General features: G+C 37.2%; 1 protein-coding gene across 7 annotated transcripts in view; it reads left to right on the forward strand.

Annotated features, from left to right (window-relative positions):
• ARHGAP24 (Rho GTPase activating protein 24) overlaps window positions 1–21,965 on the forward strand; it is a 771,185-nt gene that overhangs the window by 607,382 nt on the left and 141,838 nt on the right. The window contains exon 1 of one of the 7 annotated variants that reach the window (XM_067736522.1): window positions 10,734–10,862. The exons of 5 other annotated variants lie outside the window; for them this stretch is intronic. The gene's annotated coding sequence lies outside the window, so the exon portion shown is untranslated. Of the gene's footprint in view, window positions 1–10,733; window positions 10,908–21,965 lie in introns of those variants that run through there. One more of the 7 variants, XM_067736523.1, reaches the window with a different exon arrangement.

Here is a 21,965-nt window from a genome sequence, read left to right on the forward strand (position 1 = left end):
AACATTCACATAGGAGGCAAGCACAGGAGCAAACAGGGAAGCTGTTTGTTTGGATTTCTCCGTAAACTGCCTTGCTTTGACCACAGGGAGCAATGGATCTATAACAATAGGGAAAAATGACCTAACTACCTGAGTAGAAATCATGAGACAAAACTTTGTGGTAAAGTAGAAATAACAACCAAATGAAGAATCCCATTGTTTTCTACGTCAGAGTCAAATGCTCAATATCTGTGTGACTTTGAGCAAAAGGATTTTTTAGCTGAAGGTGTCAGTGTCCTCAGTTGTAAAATTCCTATAGTCTTTTTCATATCTATGATTGATGGTCTAATTCTTTAAAGTTAAAGGGACCTAAATAGTTAAACAAATTTTGCTTGATAAGTGTCCATTATATCCTTAAGTGAAAAGGAGGTGTATTCAAATTATAAGACATCATAAAATGTAAGTCTTAAAATTTATTGAATCATCTATTTGATAAATCATAGGTAAAAAGTGGCAGTTTTCCCACATAATTCACTTTATTAGGATTAGGAGTTTCATATACTATTGTATGATTAAAACCAAGTATAAATAGTACAGTGAAGATAATCCTTTTAATGTAAAGACTTTTCTGAGGTATTTAATACAGAATCATGGCTCTGTACCCCAGATCCTGGTTCTGGGTTGAGATCTGTCCCAGCTGGCCAATTACCTTGTTCTAATTAAATTCTTAGCATGATCTGAGTCTGATATTCCCTTGGCTTGCTTTTAATTAATCTTGGCTGTTAAAATCCAAGTGCCTATTCCTCCTTGAATCAGGTCTAAGAACATGTTGAATTATTGACCACTTACTGAATGATATTGATATTATGATAGAGTGGTATTGATTTCCTAAACTGCATTTTCCTTATCTGTAAAATGAAAATGATTACACTCATTAAGTCATTGCTCCATAATTAGTTTCTTTTTTCTCAGAAACACGATGAAGGAGGCAAAGCATAAACTTCTGGTGTCACATGGGCTCTTTTCATTCTCTTGTCATTTTAGCGTAATTTAGGGCTATGTAAATCAGGAAAGAAACATTCAAGACCACAGCAGGGGGTGATTGGTTTTGTCATCAAAAGGGCCTCAATTAGGTGTCAGCAGATCTCTCCCTCCTTCTAATATTACTGACCATAACATTTGAAACTTTAGTGAGAAAGCGAAACCTAGTTTTAGGTAATATAACTTTTCATTAGAGAGAAATAGGACTCCCCTTTTAGCTTTCTTCCCCTACAGTGGGTCCTCTTCCTCCTCAGTGAAATCTTTCTTCTGGTTGTTTTCTTCTCTCCAGCCAGTTAAAAACATTTATTGATCCCCTGTTGAGGCAGAGATGTTTATTACCTCTACTCTTGCCTGTGCCCACTTGTTCATCCTAGTCTTCTCCTCTCTCTCAAGATGTCACAATAGCCCTCTTCACGGCAGATTGTATGCCACTATAGAGATTTGTTGTTGTTGTTGTTTTAGTGGGAAATGTCATGGGACTTGTGGAGGGAAGTAGTTATCAGAAGAAATATTTTGACAACCACTAGTCAGTTTGAAAAGCTGAACGGAAAGGCTTATGAATTCAGGTTATCTGCACCATTCCTTTATCTTTTGCTTTATGAATAATTATTGGTATGAGCCATTGGTAATAGGCCTTTATATTGTGTTATTATACTTGCCTAGCAGAAAAAGCCATGGAGCTCATTTGAAAATCAACAAAAATCAACACCAAATTCATAAAATTAAGTGCAGGTTATCATCTAATGACAACTCCTTAGATTCTCAGTTTACATGTCATCTCAACATCCAATATCTGATTGGAATGTCATTTGACAGGTAAGGAAATTGAGACCTGGGGAGGGAAAGTGAGGTATCCAAGTTGTCCATCAACAAGTGGCAAAGTACCCCTGCTTCCCATTCTAGTTTTCCTTGAACTGGACAAGGATACCTCTCCATTTGCTGCTGAATCTTGGTGCTGCTAAGATTTTTCTTATTCCTCTAGTTTCTCTTGTCAAAATTTGCAATGGTGGAGAAAAGAAAAGTGAATAAGAAAAATATATTAGTGCAAAATTACGCCAGTGTTAATTATTCTGCATATGCAGATTTTATATCCTTCTGATATGTTTTATTGTAGACTTATAGAATGAAAAGCCAGCCTCAAGTTTAAGTATAATTCCTTAAAAGTGCTCTGTTGACATAGCTGAATAAGCTCAATTTAAGAAAGCAAGTTTACATATGACTGACAAATTCATTTTCACTGTTATAATGTACTCTATTTTTTTCTAGATTAAATAATGTGGAAATTATGTGAACATATGAATGAGTATCAAAATACCAATTTTTTTTTTTTTAAAGAAACATGAGTAGTTTATTTTTATTTATTTAGGCTGTGTTTGGCCTTCGTTGCTGCGTGTGGGCTTTCTCTAGTTGTGGCGAGCAGGGGCTACTCTTCGTTGCAGTGCACAGGCTTCTCACTGTGGTGGCTTCTCCTGTTGTGGAGCACGGGCTCTAGGCACCCGGGCTTCAGTAGTTTTGGCGCATGGGCTTAGTTGCTCCACAGCTCGTGGGATCTTCCTGGACCAGGGATCGAACCCATGTACCCTGCATTGGCAGGAGGATTCTTAACCACTGTGCCACCAGCGATGTCCCCAAAATACCAATTTTAAAGTAACTGTTAAAATGATAAAATGTAAAATGTGAATAAATTTAAACATGCCTCTTACAGTGAATAAGTGATTTATGAACTGCAACATGGAAACAATGGATGTTCTCTTCCATCATTTATTTTAATGATTTTTTTTTCATGTTACACAAGGTGCTTTGAAACCTTCAAAGAATCCACGCATGGAATTTATCAAATAAAAATTACATTGGGGTCTTTGGGTGATATAGATGTATGGTAAACAGAATGTGTAAGAAGTCACTTAGAACTTATTATGTATAAATGAAACTTAGGAGATCAACACCAACTTATATCTAATGTTTTATTGGGGTAAATGTTTGTCCTTATTCTAGGGATAAAAATAAGCATGGTTACAAAATTTGCACAAACAACTTGAACCAAGAGAATGCAGAAAATTGGTATATAGATTAAAGTATCCAAAATAACTTATAACAAATACTTGTAAATGCGTTTATTCACTCACCTTCCGTCCCAAAAAAGAAGTGCTTTAAAACTAATATACACTAGTTTTTTGCCACCAAAAAAACCTCCCAATCAGAGTAGACTTTTTGACGTAGTGATCCTTTTTTCTACAAATTTGTCCTAAGACTGAAAAAAGAAATCTACAGAAAAACAAAAATATTCCTAGTAATAGAGTAGTATAATTTACTAAAAAAATCCCAGAAAACCAAGTTCGTGCCCCCAAATAGAGTAATATACAAATAAGTTAGATCATACCATTAAAAAGAATATTATTCAAACATTGAAATTAACAAATGAAATAATGATTTTATTTATATATTTTACAGTTTAAAAAGTGTTTTGCTTTGTTTTTACAGTATCTCATTTGGTGATTCTTGATATAAGGAAAATGCATATAAAATATTCAAAGTGAAATAATGAATTAAAAAATTATGTATAAACTATGACAATAACCACATAAAACTCTACAGATGGATAAAGATTGGAATACATATATACCTGTGTACATGTATGTAGATAGATAATAGATAGATAGACGGATAGATGCACACATACAGTATATAGTTGAGGGGGCTGTAGATATCATTTTCTTTAATATTAAGATATTTAATTTAAACAAAAACTTGTCCTAAATTTTAAACAGAAGACAAGATGTGATTATTCCTCTTCAATAGATTAAACTAAAGAATATTGTCTTTTTTCATGATAGAATAGAATCCATAAAACATATCTTTTACTATAATTTCCATATGAATGCCTAAATTATGAGTTTTTCAATATTTTAATCAACCAAGATGAAATTTAGTCCATGATATTAGTTCATTCCATAAATATATAATTTAAGTGTATTCAAACTTTACTCAGCTTCCAAAAATAACCCTGGAATTCTAACAGTAGCCTGAGTAAAGAGTAGGAATAATGCAAACACATACATTTGTTTACTGACAGTCCAAACAAAGATATAAATAAGTAAAAGAATTTACTGTTTTCCTTAAAGTCTATTGGAGATTGTTGTTTTGAAAATATCACACTTTTATGTTTTTGAGCCTCTAGCTCAGTAATATCTGAAGAGCTTAGTGTGCTACCAATTTTATTTGTGTGGACTTTTTGTTTAAAGAGCAAAACCAATCCCCTTGAAATATAGCCCTGCTCAGCTGTTTCTCCTCATGAGCATGTTAGAAATTTTTATTTCAATTTAAACAGGAAAACATATGGCTATGACTTAACTGCTGAAAAGGAAAATCCTTAATGTACGTGAATTTGGTCTTGCTATTTCTACAGTTCCTCAAATGTTACTTCAGCAAACAAATAAAACATATGTAGGTGAATGAATCTTAGCCTAAGCCCAAATATTCCTGACTGGCCTCAAGACCTTTGTTCTCAACACTGCTGTTCCCAAGAAGTACATACATTGAGGACCCGAGTCTGCCATTTAATTAACAGACTGATGTTTGTTTATTATCTTGTAAACCTGAGTTCTCTACCAGCTGGTTCCTAGTTAGATCAGAAAGATATACAGAACACAAAACAAAAGTGCAAGTAAGGCCCAAGTAACTTCTGCAATGCAGTCTCTTCCCTAGGCATCCTGCTTACCCCCAAAGAAATTTGTATTGCCCTTACAGTAGAGATCTCTGTAAATATGCCCTAAAGCAAGATCATTTTTTAGAAGACAGTAGATTTTCTTGATTGTATATCCTGTTAGTTCATCATTCCCCTTTTAGGAATAAGTAGTGATTCCAAAACTATGATCATGTATTCATGAGTGTATGTCATGGTACTTAGATTTGTACCATGTCCATTCTCTCAGTATGTACACACAGATACACATCTGGCATTTTCCCTATCTCCCTTTTTTCTATTCTAAAAACCGGTGAAACCAACAACTCTATATTTTCCATATATTATAGTAGTGCAGCATCTACTTTTTTTATCTGTACCCATGAAGATTTTTAATGCAGATGGTGAGAGAAATGGTAACTACAGCTCTAAAGACTGAATGTTTCCACTTGCAGAGGTTATAAGCATGGGTGAGTTAGTTTTGAAATGTTTTTTTCAAAAATGATTCCCAAACATTGTGAACTAGAGTTACTGGTTTCTTTTTTTTTCCTTCTTCCTTTCTTTCTTTTTACTACATGGTAGTAATGGCCATTGAAGAATATTTAGAAAATAGAAAAAAGATCAAAAATAAAATTTTTATGATACCAAGAGATAAAAGCTATTAAATAGTAATGCATATTTTTCAGATTTTCTATAATATTAAATATTTATTACAAATTCAGATAACTTTGCACACACTGTTTTCTAATATGCTTTACTCTATAGATGTATCGTAAAGTAATATCTTAAAAATTCTAACCTAGTGTTCTGAATCAGTCATTATTGTACCATGGCATATTAATGTTTCTTAATTTACTTAAGATACATTAAGAGGCATTGACACTGATGTTTTGAAGGTTTTACCATCAAGGACCCACTGGTGGGAAACACGAGCGCCTATGTTCCAGAGGGTCCCAGGCTTCCAAGAGGAGCCCTTACTGAAGGACTCTGGTGGAACAGCAGCTGAGGCTGTAATCACCAGTCCAGGCTGCCAGGTGGCTGAAAGCTCTTCCTCAGACTACCTGACTATAATGTCCTGTCACACTGTAAGGGGGTGACAATTATACTGCAAGACTGTATTTTTTATGAAAATTCCAAATACCTCCAATGATCCTGATGGTACATTTTAAAGTGACTTTAAGTGCCCAGAAATTCTTTTCCCTGTGTTCACAAAAGGATAATCTTCAGAATTTTTCCCTCTTTATTCATACTCCTAAGTTGTTTTTTTTTTTTTTTTCTAAATCCACTTGAATGTATTTAAGAAAGCTTTCAGTAAAGTCAGGACAGTGGTTTTTCACATCATAGAGTAGAAAAGGCAAGAAGGCATCTTTTTGCCTCCAGGGAAAAAAATTGCCATTCAGTACGAAACAAAATTATATTTAAAAATACAGTAAATTTTTACTGCTCAGGAAGTGTTCGATTTCATGTGTTTGACTGTATAAAGATTAAGAGACTTGACATACATATCTTTCAGCATCCACACAAAATGATTGAAATGCTAAAAGCTTACACATTTCAGATTACTTTACATTTTTCCCTAAATGACCTTCAATATTTTAACAGTATTTGCTCTCCGTAGCTAATAGTTATTATCATGTGGAGTTCTTTCTAAGGCCTAAGAAAAAGAAGTAAATCGAAGGGAGCAGCAGGGAAAAATGTGTTAGAAAAATATTTTTTTCTCATTATATTAAAAACTAGAAACGACTCCATCCTACACATCTGTGAGCCCGGTTCCACCCTAAATGGAAAGATTCTAAGGTTTTCAGGCCAGACCCATATCTGTGTAAAGTTAAACACTGCCACTAGGACACATCAGGAAGATATCGTCACTGGGCAGTGGAGCAAGAACCAAATAGAAAACCAGACCATCTTATTTCCTTTCTTCACCCATTGCACATATTGGCCCATGCTTCAAAATGCTTTCCTCATACATTTAAACTTTAACACAAATTTCTTTTCAATACATGATTTGAAATCAGGATCTCAAAATGAAGTTTCTGAGACAAAGAAAGGGAGGATGCAATATGTTCTTCTGTTTTTCTGCTGTGGCATTACACTCAGGCAAACACTAGCTGAAGTGTTTGAAAAACAAAATGCTTTAATGGGACAGTATAACAATTGGAAGAAAGTGCCCCAAACTATGTTTTCTTTATCATTATTTTTGACTTGAAAGATAATTGAAAGCTTTGTCAGTAGATTTTTGTTTCGTTGAAAGATCACTACAATAGTTTCTAAATTTAAAAAAATAATAGTAATTCTGTCTGTGATTGTGTTTTCATCCTTTCTTCAGAAATAAAATGGGTTTGGGAATGAGAAAAAACAGCTATTCACATCTGTCTTCATAGGCTTCCCAATAGAGTAACTCTTTTTTTTTAACTTGCTCTTTAGTTAAATATGATGCCATAGAACAAGGGCGTTGTAGTGAGTGTCAAAGTGCATATTCTAAGCAAAGGTAGCAATGAAATGAATGCTCAGTAGCTGAAGGCCCCTTACCTTCTTTTATGTGGGTTGATTGGCTGTTTAGGATGATATTAGTGCTTTTGTTTTTTATTCGGAATTTAACTTGAGAAATTGTGATTAAAGTTCTAGCTTTTATTCTTTTTCTCTGCTATTTATTTTGACTTATTACTAATTTAGTCAGTGGCTCAGTTATAGTTCTCTCTCTAATGAAAACATCTAAAACAAAGTGATTCTAGCTGCAAGACTTTGAAATTTATAGTTTTCTTTTTAAGGCTAAATTTGGGGAGGATGAGAAGGCTCGTTTTATGAAGTGCTTTTGGATGGTGCACTTTGCAGATGGGAGTGCTGAAAGCAGAGTCAAGGTATAATCAGCCAGAGGCATTCTCAGAGAAGATTGTAAAAATATGGAAAAGGGAGATTGAAGGCAGGAACAATTACCCTACATGAAGGATTTGGTATGAATTGCCCTGCTGGCTTGCAGATACAATTTCAAGTTTTCTCATTTAGCAGGCAATGCCACTTAAAAAGGGGAGAACAGAAACATATACCATGTAGGGCTGCAGTTTAAACTCTGCTTCTAGCTTTCCAATAAAACTCGTAGAAAGGACCTGGCATTTTATTAACATCCTCAGACTCAGGGAACTGAAAATTATGACTCCACTACAGTACTCCAAACTGTAGTTGAAAAAAATGGCTTTTCTGCATTTAATAGTAAGAGATTGCCTTGCTTCGTTGTGGGCATTCATAAGGATCTATTAATTTAAGCAAATTAAAATGATACAGATGGGGCTTCCCTGGTGGCGCAGTGGTTGAGAGTCCGCCTGCCAATGCAGGGGACGCGGGTTCGTGCCCCGGTCCGGGAGGATCCCGCATGCCACGGAGCGACTGGGCCCGTGAGCCATGGCCGCTGAGCCTGCGCGTCCGGAGCCTGTGCTCCGCAACGGGAGAGGCCACAGCAGGGAGAGGCCCGAGTACCGCAAAAAAAAAAAAAAAAAAAAAAAAAAAAATACAGATGAAGTGGTTTACAGGGCAGAAATTGAGACACAGATGTAGAGAACAAACATATGGATACCAAGTGGGGAGAGTGGTGGGGTAGGGGTGGATTGGATGAATTGGGAGATTGAGATTGACATATATACACTAATATGTATAAAATAGATAACTAGTAAGAACCTGCTGTATAAAAAATAAATAAAATTCAAAAAATAAAATAAAATAAAGTGGTATTCTACTATACAGAAAGACCTCTAAATTCACATCTTCAGCTTAAAGACAGGCAAGACACAATTAAGAAAAAGGAATTATAGGCACATATTAACAAAAATTGTATTTTTTCTCTGTATCCTACAATGACTTCATTGTTAAAAAAATCAAAACTTGTTTTTCTAAACATTTCTGTGCTCTTTATAAAAGTTAACTTGCCTAGCAGGTACTCTCAAGGTTTTGTGGTAATTTGCATTCTTGCCTTCCCTACCCCTGCTATTTAAAAACCAAACTTTCTTTTCTTCTTCTGAGAAAGTTATAAATCAACAGATTTCCTCCAAATACAGGACTCTAGGCCATGCAGACCTTGATTGTAATTCCAGCTCCACCACTCAGCAGTAACAGTGTGCAGGCAAATTATTCTCATTGATAAATGGGAATAACAACAACTACCTCATGGCATTACTATGAGGATTAACTGAGATAACATTCATGAAGCTCCCAGCCCTGTGTGTCTCACAAGACAGGTGTTCATATACTTAGTTCCTTTCCTGTTCCCCATTGGTGTCCTTCCTTACACTGCCTCAACCTAATCTCTAAATAATGCATACATAATGGTAGGAACATTAGCATGAATGCCTTAATGCATTTGTTACTGAGTTAACTCAGCAGTGAACTTGGCATTCCATCCCCAACCTTTCCCCTTCATTAATCCCCTTGGGCAACCCCTCCAACATAGGAGTACACCCAGGACACAAGGAACCGTGAAACCATCCAGGCACGTGAGCATCTTCTACTACGCTTTCAGCTGGTCTTGTTCTGCCTCAAAGACCAGACAGAGCTCATGTTTTTCACAATTAACTGACTCTGGCCATGTGGTCGCTACCATCAAGATCTGCCATCAGGAGGACAGCAGTTCAATAAAATCTTGAACTCTATTTATAGCCCACTTGAAACACTCTCCCATGAAACCTGAGGAGTCCTCCTTGAGAGCACAGAAAGTAATTCACTAGTCCCAGCACCAAACTAGGGCAATAGAAGGGCGGAAAATGCAGTAAGTACATTTTTTTCCCAGCCCTCTATAGTTTACAAAGCATCTGCTCCTACACATTGTCCCATTTCATCCTCTTTCTGACCCAGGAGGGAGCCCCAAAGCAGATGTTAGCAACAAATCCCCATTTTATAGATTACAAAACTGATGCCTAGGAGGTTAGATAAGTTGTTCATTTTACATGGTTGGAGAAGGAGGGGAAAGGAAGGTGGCTAAAGAGTAAGAATAATTTCCTGTTAATGCAATCAATCTAAACTTCAGGGCATAATTGTTTACCTGTAAGAAAAAAAATACACAACAAAGAGAAATAATGTTTCATAATGTTCTGGTAAGCTTAAACATTGTTTCTTCTCCACTTCTGATAGGAAAACCAAAATATGAGAAATAAAAACCTAGAGAGACTTTACAGGGAGACATTTATAAACATGTTTGTATCTGTCTGGAACATCTACATGCAGAATGATTATATTTTAGACAAGAAACGCCTTCTTGAAACCTCTCCAAATTAAAATATACATCAGTCAAGACTAATCTTGAAAAAGATGGTAGGAATTTTTATGAGAAATCTTAATTGATTTTGCCAGTCATCTCTGAAATAAATACATCTTTACTGTCTTTTTAATATGGGGGGGTTGCATAATTGAAGTATGTGCCCAAAAAGCAAGACTTCATTAATATGAATTAGTTTATGGACCAGAAATGATTTTGTTCTTAAAAGAATTATTTGATTTTGGCAAATACTTTAGTTTTCTAAGAGCTTTCTCTAAGCGGTGTTACCTGGAAAGGGTTTTCAGAAACTTTTTGGCTTGAAAAGGATGCCTGAGCAATTAGAATAGCCACACTGAAGTCTGTTTGTGCGTGTGTGTATGTCTGTATGTGTATGTGTGTGTGTGTGTGTGTGTGAGAGAGAGAGAGAGAAAGAAAGAGAGAGAGAGAGACATTATTGCTTCAAGAGGGCCTCTGCGTTAGCAGGTTGGCTCCGAGCCATTTGAGGATTCTCAGATTTACTGCTTCTCTGACTATTGCTGCAGCTCTGATTTATGGATTTCAGAATCTTGTGAAAGGCAAGGTGTCTGAAGTTTAGAGTCTTTCCTTGATGGCCCCTCCTCTTCCCCATTCACTCCTTTTGCCGCTGTTCACCTTGTAGTGACCTTGCAGGACTCAGCATTTTTACCTGAGCTCAGTAGCTGGGAGCCCACTAGTGCTGGGACGAGGGCAGCAGTTTCCATTCCTGGGTGATGGAGTCATGGGAGAAACCGCAGCGAACCAACAGAGAATAGGACCTGAGCGGGCGAGCCAGGCTGGACTGTGCTTTAAGCGGCTCAGGACAGAGCAGCTGCTCACTCTCCCAGCCTGCAAGTGCAGCCTGCATTTGTCACTGACCACTGAAGTGTGTGTTTGTGCAAGGTGAGAGCTGGGTGCTTTTTTGTTAATTTGGAGACAAATTGCCAGGTATTGCTGTTGATTGTTTTTGATAATTTGGGGGTGTTTATATCACCACAAATTCAGGACCTAGACTGTGTGTGGTTTTATTTATACCCTTCTTTTTTGTCATGATCCATTATTCAGCGCTGCACGGTGTCCAAATTATGGCAACAGATTGGATGTACTGCTGTTCTTACACTGAAATGTGATCAGTTTGGTGCAATTTTCTTGGATTCTTTCATTGATTGCTGCTGCCAAATGATGGAGCTGTTCATATAAAGGATTCCAGTGCTGATTTGAAAGCATGTGAAAACAGCTTCGGATATAAATCTGAATTGCTATTTTTTGGAGTACTTGCTGTGGTGTATTCTTTGCTTCACTCATATTTTAGTGGTTGAAACTTTGGAGAGAGCAGAGTGCCTTAGGGCCTAATCTGGTGATAAAAGTAACATGGGAGTTTTCCGTGTTTTTGCTTGTCAAAATGAAAACTTATGCTTGGCCAGTGGGTGTGTGTGTGTGTGTGTGTGTGTGTGTGTGTGTGTGTGTGTTTAAAAAAAAAACTGAGGACCAAAAGAAAAGTAAATAATACTTTGCTATATTTTGATGTACTTATCATTAATTTAATCAGCTCCTAAAGCTTTTGTTACCAGCATATTTGAGTTCTGGAACTTCGCATTTTGTGTACACAAGGACAATACAACTACAGTGTGCACTTGTGAAGGCATGTGGGGACATGGAGTATGTGCTTACTAGGAATAAAACAGGAATCCAAAATGTGTTCTTGGTTAAGCTGACAGGCCTTAATACTGCACCAGTTTTGTATGTTAGCTACTTAATGAATCTATTCAAAATATAAAGGGGATACAGTGTATTATTATATCTAAATAAATACACTAGAGATTTGTATTCATGAAACACATGCTCTAAAAAAGGAAAACATGTGGGAATTTCATACTGTAAAAATAGAATGAGCAAAATTTTGAAAAGCTGTCAAATTTTACAGGGAGGGGAAAAACAATACATTAAAATGAGGAATAATCGGGATGGAATATGAAAAGTACTTCAACTGCTCAAATTTTTAAGTCTAATGAAAGAACAATAGAATATTTAAGGAAATTCAGAGTCTGCAGAAATGAAGCCAAGAGCAAAAATTCTTAATAAAACATGTTTTCAATCTGTGGAGTGTACTTATTTGTCTTGAGTTCTGTTCCCAGACTGATAAATTAGATTTTTTTTTAAATATAAATTTTAAAATTTTATTTAAAATTGGTCTTCATTTGGGTAGACTTTGAAAACTAATAAAGTAACATAAGATGTATTAAAATGCAATGAACATTAAAATTATTCAAACACTTAACAAGTAACATACGATATGAAAACTATTTGTCCCACTTTTGAATTATGTCAGTTTAGAAAGAGTCTAATCCTCTAAAGTAGAATGTCAACTGTTGCTACATATGCTGGGGCTGCTAAAGTCCTTGGATACACTCTTCATGGTTTCTTGCTTTCAGACTACGTTACAGCACTGTGGAACAGTGAGCAGAAAACACTTGATTCTAACATTGTCATGCTTTCTGTGTGAGATTAGAATAGAAATTGTTTCATTCGACAGATATGGAACTTGAGGTGTACAAAGAATTCATGATTGGTTGGCCTTTCCCTATAGGAACCTGTACTGCCTTGGCTTTTCTGCTGCCTTGATCTAAAATTTGGCTGCTTCTTTAAAAGGGTGTAACATGACTTTATCACCAGGACTGAAAAGAGGTGGTGGAGGGCCTCTTATCAGTGTTTTATAAACACAAGAGTATCCCTGTCTCTATGACGAGTGCAGTCCAATGTGTTCAAATGTGGTGTGTCCATCTGTACCCATGGTCACCTTCCATGCAGAAAGACTAGAAACTTTGATGAACCACAATCAGTCTAACAGCCAAGAAAAGTCTTGAATAGTGCCCTCATTTATTCTTTAGATAACTAGCTTACTGTGGCATACAAAGAGGTTTAAAAGGGTTTAGAGATTATAGGTACTGACCTCAAAGCACAGGCCAGTATGTGCAAACACATTTACTTCTATGCAATTAAGGGCTCCTAGTTAAAGGAAATGATTAGGCTTCATTTATATATTTGATAAGTTTCTCTTATTTTTTTAAAAAGCTTAAGTTTCTTAAGCACATTGTGTTCTTGCTCCCTCTCTTCTTTCAGCTTTATACTTTACTCTAGACTTTAAACTTGCTAAATCCTTAATTTACTGAACCTGCTTTCTTTTGACCTACACTCAATCTCTTCTTCTTGGGTAAGAAAGCAATTATGATTTATCTCCTGGGGCTAGGGGAAGACCCACCTCCCCTGAGATCAAGAGATCACTGCCCACTCTGTGAGCAGGAAATGGGGTGTGATTAGTGGGAAAGAATGGATTGATAAACAGCTACCAGGAAGGCAATGACTGCGTCTATCTTGCCGAGCGTTTCTGCTATTCATGTTCTCTTATCCATCTAGTCTGTTACTAGGCTTGGAAACCTTTATCAAGAAATGTTTGCACGTAGCAACACAGTTACACTTTCACAAAGACTTTTGGTAAACTGAGATTAAATATGATTTGTAGTGTATGGATTTGGCTTAAAGTGGTATCCGTAGTTTTTAATGTCTTTTTACCTTAGCATTAAGGTAATTAAGTTCTATTTTGCCTAATGACTCCTCCTGAAGTAATGCAGATTCAGGTGAAATACTGAATATTCACACAACTTTTCTGTTTTGTTTTGTTTTTGTTTTGCGGTACGCGGGCCTCTCACTGCTGTGGCCTCTCCTGTTGTGGAGCACAGGCTCCGGACGCGCAGGCTCAGCGGCCATGGCTCACGGGCCCAGCCGCTCCGCGGCATGTGGGATCCTCCCGGACCGGGGCACGAACCCGCGTCGCCTGCATCGGTAGGCAGACTCTTAACCACTGTGCCACCAGGGAAGCCCCAACACAACTTTTAACTATTACTTCCAGATTCCCTAAAGTAGGCCTGGATGTTTTGTGGACAAGAAACATGGAAGGCAGTTTGCATGATATGAGTGTTTTTTTTCTGGTAGATGTCCCTCTGAGGCTACAGAGTGTCCAGACAATCTCTGGGCTCCTTAGTGGACCGCTGGGCTGCAAGAATTTGGCAGCTGGAGTAAGAGCAGGTGGCAGCAGGCACTTCTTCTCTGGAGACAGAGATGAAAATCATTTTCTACAAGTCTACTCAAGAGGCCGACCTCATTTGTCTCGAATCCAGTGTGTCTTCTAAGGAAACAGGACGGTAGAGTCTAGTTGCTAGAAGTTGCGCCCAGATTGTGACAGACCTCCAAGGAAGTGCATCTCCATATTCTACATATTTTTACAAGCAATACAAGTTCTGTTTTTTAAACTTTTAAATTATTTTTACTAGGGCAGGCTTCAAACCTGATCCCAGTGTCAATCCAGTTCCCTCTAAAAACCATCCTCTACCACACAAAACAAATAATTTTCAAGAAATACTAATAGCCAATTAAACTCTTTACATTTTAATAGCCAAACAATTTTCATCAATGTATAATTCGAGTAATCACTTCAAGAGAATGTAATTACAACTTCCAAATATTTCTAATGACCAAGAAGCCATCAACAGAAAATTATGGCAAAGTTTCCTGTTACAGGCATATTGGATCTTAAGGGAATGTTCAAGAATTTAATCCAACATATCAAAATCAATAAAAACAGACTTCTGTGAGCTCTTTTCTGATAGAATATTTTCAAGATCAGCCTGTTTTTGAATATTTTTATGATAAAGTATAAAACACACTGGAGGCTTTCCCTTCTCTCACTCCTGTGCTCTTATAGCATGGGGTTTCACTTGACTGATAACTCTTATCAGAACACATCAATGTGTTGAAAGGAATTATTTTGTAGCTACAAAGAAGTATCTCCTTTTCTTTATAAGTTAAGAACTCTGCTTTAAAATGTAGGTTTTATTATTATTTAGGTATAGTGGGAACAACAGATCAGGAGATGATAGTCATTGAAAAGATAGTTTGCTACTCAGTTTCAAAAGGAGGGACACATCATGCCTTGAAGGACCACATAGAGAAGCACCTGGGTTGGTCAGGAGGCAGAGAGAGAAAGGGGGGAACACAGGCAAGAGGCTTTATTGTGGTTTCCTTGGGAAAGAACAGGCAAAGTAGGGTACGTAAGTTTTGGACTGGCTAGTTCAAATAATTTCAGCAGGCTCTGGGGCATAGAGACTGACTCTAGTTGTCTGGGTACCTGGCCCTGAGGTGTTTAGGGCAGATGGATAATGACCCAGGATGTGAGAGCCTTGTGAGGATCTGGTTGGGGTTTGGGCTCAGAATTGGTTTATTTGCATAAGAAAGGCATTCGCAGGGTTAGTCTTTCCTATCTCTAGGAATTGGCTGGCCCTGGAAGGGGCAGTCTCTTCAGGGTCAGCAAAGCCCAGATGCCAAAGCATTAGAAATACAGAAAATTAAAAGGCATGACTAATACAAACTAACACATCCAAACAGGAATAGACAGATTACTTAGTATCATTTTGCCAAATTTGGTGTTCACATTGTTAGTCCACTATGAACAACAATCTCTTGACATGAAATGTACCTCTCCATCAATTCCGGGACCACTGCCAGCAAACTCCAGAAAGGTTTTGTTCCATTTGTTTTTGATTTTTAAATTCAATACTTAAAAACAGCAAAAGGGTTGAAAATAACTGAATCCTTTCTACCGAATAACTAGGTATATTTTACTTGTCCTACACAGCTACATATTATTTGATTTAGAATCTAACAATAAATGTGTCCATATTAGGGTTCTGATAGAATCCTTAATTAGGCTAGAATTATTAAAGAAATTTTAACTTTGTACATTCACCATCCACCTTTGGTTGGAATCATCTTCTGACACACAAAAGTTAATAAATAATTGTTAAATGAATAAATAAATGATTAAGTCACCTGAACTCGTTGGCAGAATTTTCTTCAGTTTCCCTAAGAGCCTTTTACACAGTTTTCAATATGATTTTCAGAATAAGGAAATTCAGAAGAGTAAAATATGTTGATTATTTTGCTCAAACAAAAGCTAAATCTCCTGTCACTTAAAAATAGCCATAACCAGACATGCCCTTATAAGCAAACATAAAATGTGGCAAGGAACATATATAAATTGAGTAACAGTTCAGTTTCAGCTGAACTGGCAAAACTGACCTTCATAATGTCCTACTCCTTGAGTCAGCAGCAATGCACAGAGGGATCAAAGAACATTTAGCAGATGAATAGGATAATTAATTTATCAAATTAGAAGAGATCAACATGTGCTAAAAATAACCTGTAATCAAGGAAAGCGGCACCTTAGAAATGTGGCATCTTTCCCTTGTAATATTTCTTCTTTTCATTTTTAAACATTAAGGAAAGGAGAAATCATGCATATGGTGTTTCAGTGGAAATGGAATTTTCTTACTGTCCATGTTTAGTTTCCCCATTCCAGTTACTGGAATTTCCCACAGGAATTTATTGTGTAATAAATGTGGGACATCAAAATAGTGGGGGGAAGGATGATTGAGTGGACAACAGGTATTGGTACATTTAGATAGCCATTTGGGAAGAAAAAAAGTTTATCCTCTACACCAAAATAAATTCTAGAGGAGTCAAAGATTTAGATGTAAAATATAAAGCTACATGCATACTAGAAGAAAGCTTTGGTGTACTGACTTGAACAGAGGAGATGCTTCATCCACCGTGTCACTAAGCAGCCACAAACAGGGGTAGAAATGGCGTCCTGCTGCTTGAGAGGTGCCTAGGTTTTGTGGTAATCACTGCAGTTATAGCAGAAGGGAGGTGTCAAAAGTGATCCTTCCTCTGCACCATCTGCCCCATCGTTCTCTATGCTTTTCAGGCACCAAAGCTTCTGAGATGAAGGAAAGCAAAGAAGGTATAAGTGTAAATCACTAATTTCTATTTTAATTCTAAAGCTGATGCTTTATATTTTATCCTGGGGCCAGACAAGTATCGGGGAAAGATTATAGACTGATTTCTTGCTCTTAACTCTCTTGATTCCCAAATCTGAAACGTGATTGAGGTTTCAAAGCGGCCTCACTGTCTCTGGTATCTGCAGGTTTCAGATCTCTGACTTCCATTGGTGTGACAAGGGAATGAGACACTCTCAGCTGTGCCCTGGCCCTTCTGAGTTGTTGTCAGACTAGACTGAACCAATTCCAAAAGCTCTCAAGGGATGTTTGCTTGGTGGGGAACAGGAGAGCTTCAGTTGGAAAGTTTTTCCTTTAGGGTCTGTGGGTTCTTTCTTCTTTGTCACTTTCTTTTCCTCTAGTTAATTTCTTTTTTTTTAATAATTAATTTATTTATTTATTTTTGGCTGTGTTGGGTCTTCATTTCTGTGCGAGGGCTTTCTCTAGTTGCGGCAAGCGGGGGCCACTCTTCATGGCAGTGAGCGGGCCTCTCACTATCGCGGCCTCTCTTGTTGCAGAGCACAGGCTTCAGACGCGCAGGCTAAGTAGTTGTGGCTCACGGGCCCAGTTGCTCCATGGCACGTGGGATCTCCCCAGACCAGGGCTCGAACCCGTGTCCCCTGCATTGGCAGGCAGATTCTCAACCACTGCGCCACCAGGGAAGCCCCTAGTTAATTTCTTTATCCTGAATTCCTCCCCTCCCATCACCTCCCATACTGCTGCACACCATCCTCTGACCTGGATGAAAGAAACACTTATGTCATTCACGCTAGATTTCTCAGACTGGCAGGCTGTTTGGAGCAATGTGCAGTGTTCCTAGCAACAGATTAAGGCATATTCACAGCACTTTAAAAGCCTGCAGGCATTGAAAAATAACAGAGGACTACCTAGTTATATTTGGAACTTCTACTTTGTGGATTTGTATTAGCTAAGAAACCCAGAAAAGTTTTTAAACTTTTTTTTGGTTTATTTTCAATGGAAACTTGGAAGGTATAACCAGGTTTCTAAAACAGTCGTAATGAATTTAATCATGGCACTGAGAATGAAGGCCAACTGTGTCTATGGTAAGATTTAAAAGTAGAGCATATAAAGTTCACTGGCAGTCACAGGAAGGTGATTTTAATTATCAGGAATATTTTATATTCATTAAGAACTCAGGCACTAGGGTCAGCTAGACCTGTTTTAAAATCCATGAACAAGCTGTTTGTGTGAAAGTTATTTAACCTTCAGTTTGTAAATCTCTAATATTAGCATAAATCACAAATATTAAAGTTAAAATGATAAAATATGTATGTGAACTTGTTTTTAGTACAAGGAATAATCAAAAAGCTAATCAACATAGATATGTAGGGAGGTAGTTTAGCAGATAGAATTGTCACAATTTTGTGGAGGAGCGAGTTTTTTCTAGATCGGCAAAAGCTCAAAGTTGGGAAAAGTGATCAGGGAGAAGAAGGAAGAAAATAATGAGAAAGGAAAGAAGGTAAATCTGACTATCCCAGAAGAGAGGGCTGATCATCATTGTATGTACCTTCCTTCCATGAGGCTTAACACCTTATCTTATAGCAGGTGTTTATTTATGTTTGAAGAATGAATAAAGAAAAGGAAGGAGTGAGACCATAACCATAATGGTGGAGGGAACTGGATGGTTGTACAAAAGAATCTCCAGGATGTCCTATCTGAAGTACACTGTGTTAGATTTATCTACAATGATAAAAAAATAAAACAACAAATCAAGAAGAACAGATATGTTAATTACATGGTATGTTCTTTATCACAGTCCATAAAGTGGAGGGGGTGAGAAACGAAACCAGCGATCTTTGAACACACAAAGGGAATGACACACCTGTTAAATCAGAGAGAGAGAGAGAGAGAGAGAGGGAGAGAGAGACATATGAAGTCAGCATGGTTTCTGGTAGAAGTCAAGAGGTGAACCCAGAGCCTAAACTGGAAAGACCATTAATCTTAAAGAAATGTCAAAATGGGAGGAGGCCCTCAACATAGAGGAGCTGTTGGTATTTGGTGAGAGGCAAAGATTTATCATCTCTTGCATTGCTTTGTTTAGTTTCCCAATGCCTTGCCTATTAAATGCCAATAACTCCATTCATTTATTGTGAAAACTCAGACACTCCTACGCTTTTCCAAACATCCCTCCAGGGAGTGGTACCACCCCCATGGAGAGTATAAAAAATAGGATGAACTATATTCAGAAGTGTAAAGGCTAAGCATCATAATGAAGAGCTTCACACCCTTGACTTTCATGGATCTCAGAAGCTTGTGTTTTACTCTCTTAAAATGAAAGCAAAGGTCTTGAGTAATTTGTCATTTTGCTGAGGAATGTTTGGAGTGAGACTGATTTGTATGGACCCGTCATTTAGCTAGTTTATTTCATTCTTTTCTACATCTTCTAAAAATCTATGTGGGTTGTTTTTTCTACTTGTATTCATTGGAAACTTAATAACTCTCATAGTGTGATTTAAAAACAAAAACAGAACAGCTTTGTTTCATTGTAGAAAAATGGCTTCAAAAAGAAAAGCTATTTGTAGGGCTTCTAATGAAGCACAAAGGATGTGAAGAGGTAGAAATAAATGGGAATTCATAGACAAAAGCAGTTTTGAATAAATTATGAAATTCAAATTTGGCAGTACTGATGATCTATGTCAAAATGAGTCCACAAAATGTGCTATAAAGCAACAACAACAAAAAAGTGATTTGTGAAATTGTTTTAATGCCTTTATAATTTATTTTAGGTCTATGTTTATAGGATTATTAAGGGGCCACTCCAAGTTTTCATTTTCTGAAGGAAATTATATGCTATAGAAACATTTGGGAATATAGAGATTCACAAAAATCTGGGCATATGTCCTTTGAGTGTTAAGTGTCAAGTTTGTTGATTCCTAAGGGGAACTAACAACAGAACAACAACTAACAACTAAATCTACAGTAGATTTAACCTGTTTCATGATTAACACCTGCAATGACTGTAGGACCAATCCAAGCTTTTGTCTTAGGCAAACCTGAGAAACATGACCTACCCCTTTGTGTTACCTTATCTGTGTGTGGAATGTCGCCCTCACATTCTTCACATTGTACTAAGTTTAGTGGTGCACTGAAATGTTCCGTATATGTCAGAGAGGAGAAGAAAGAAGAGGTGTCAGGGAAGAGTTGTTAATACTATATCTGTATTTCTTTTCTAAGGCTGCTGTAACAAAATTCGACAAACTGGATGGCTTAAACCACAGAAACGTACTGCCTCACAATTCTGGAGGCCAGAAGTCTAAAATCAAGGTGTTGGCAGGTCTATGCTCCCTTTGAAGGTCTGGGAATGGATTTGTTCCAGGCCTCTTTCCTTAGCTTGTACATAGCCATTTTCTCCCTGTGTCTTTACATCATCTTCCTTCTGTGAATGTTTGTCTCTGTGTCCAAATTTCCCCTTTTTATAAGGATTACGAGTCATATTAGATTATGGCCTACCCTATTGACTTTAACTTAATTATGTCTGTAAGGACCCTTTCTATTTCCAAATAAGTTTACATTGTGAGGTACAGGGGGTTAGAACTTCATCATATCTTTCAGCGGGGGGACACAATTCAACCCATAACATTGGATCAAGTAAGGTGATGATAAGGAAAATTCAGAGTACAGGACTGGCTGTCTTATTACCTTCACACCATTCAAAATGTGGTCAGTGGATCAGCAGCATCAGTATCACCTCAGAGCTGGTTAGGAATGCAGGTCATCCAGCCCTGTCCTAGGCCTATGGAATCAGAATCTGCATATTTACCTAGATCCCCAGTTGTTTCATTTATACGTTAAGGTTTGAGAAGAGCTATTCTAGCTCACAGAATAAAAGCCCCATTCTCAAGTGCCAAGAAGGAGAATAAAAACGAACAGTGTTTATACGCAGAGGCCTCATTAATATGTGCACTTAGCAAGTATAGGCCATTATTCCAGCACAGCTATGGCACAGTTATCTATAAAGGGAATATTGATCTCTGGAAATAATTTTAGGAGTTAAGTTTCAATTATCGTTAATTTCCTTTACTGTAGATTATCCCTTGGGAGTGAACTCAGAAGACCATCATATATAGAGAACACTCAAATTATTTTTCCTACACTTACTTTGCTTGTGTAAATTGCTTCTTTTCTGCCAACCTGGTCTACAATTTAAGTTGACTCAGCTAGCTGAATCATAGAACTTAATCCTGAAATAAGGTCCATTGAGGGAAAATAATGTCCCCTAGTATAGGGGAAAAGGCACTTGAGTTTATAACACCATCTTCTAAGTGATTAAAAGCATGTGAGCTCTTGTTCGCTTACTTCTGCCTTTTCTGTCCCATAGCCTTTGTGCTCCCCTAAAAATGTAATTCACCCAGAAGTTGTGTCTATGTTACATGAAGACAAATAGAAACATAAAACTTGAAAATAAAAGAGGCATAATTAAACTTGTCCTGGAGTCAACTTAGGCAAATGCTTATAACAGCAGGGGAACAAATACAGCTTCCTGAGATGAACTCTGAGGGCACCGTTCTCATGGAGTTGGGGACTTTAAGTGAAATATGATTGTCCGCAGGATTGAAATATGCTCAGGAAGAATCTGCTCCCCTAAAATCCAGGATGTCAGCAAGTATGCAACATGAACCATATTCTGATTTCATTGAAACTGCCATGCTGGGGATAATATTGCTGGTAAATTTCCCTACATGGGGATCAACCTTTTTAACTGGAAATTAGACAACTCTTGATAACATTTGTACCATCTTCTCTTGAGATTTATATTTGGCTTAGGTCCCTAGATAAGCGTTAGAATTTTGAATCTGTTAGCTTTATCTATATATTAAGTAGTAAAACCATACTTCGAGAATGTGCTAGTGGCATCATTTAATTGTCTTGATCATCTTTTCTGTTAGCATTCTTTATTGGATTTGAAAAATGTCAAGAAAGAATGGTGAACATGTATTGCTACTATGTGCCAGCCACTTTCCTAAGTGCTTTACATACTTAAACACTTGTAATTCTTACAACGATGTCATAAATTACAGATGAGAAAATTGTGCAGATGAGGAAAACTGTGCAGATAAGGAAATTGAGGCAGAAAGAGGTTAAATAAGTGGCCATG

This window comes from Pseudorca crassidens, chromosome 4 (assembly GCF_039906515.1).
Source record: "Pseudorca crassidens isolate mPseCra1 chromosome 4, mPseCra1.hap1, whole genome shotgun sequence".
NCBI lineage: Eukaryota > Metazoa > Chordata > Mammalia > Artiodactyla > Delphinidae > Pseudorca > Pseudorca crassidens.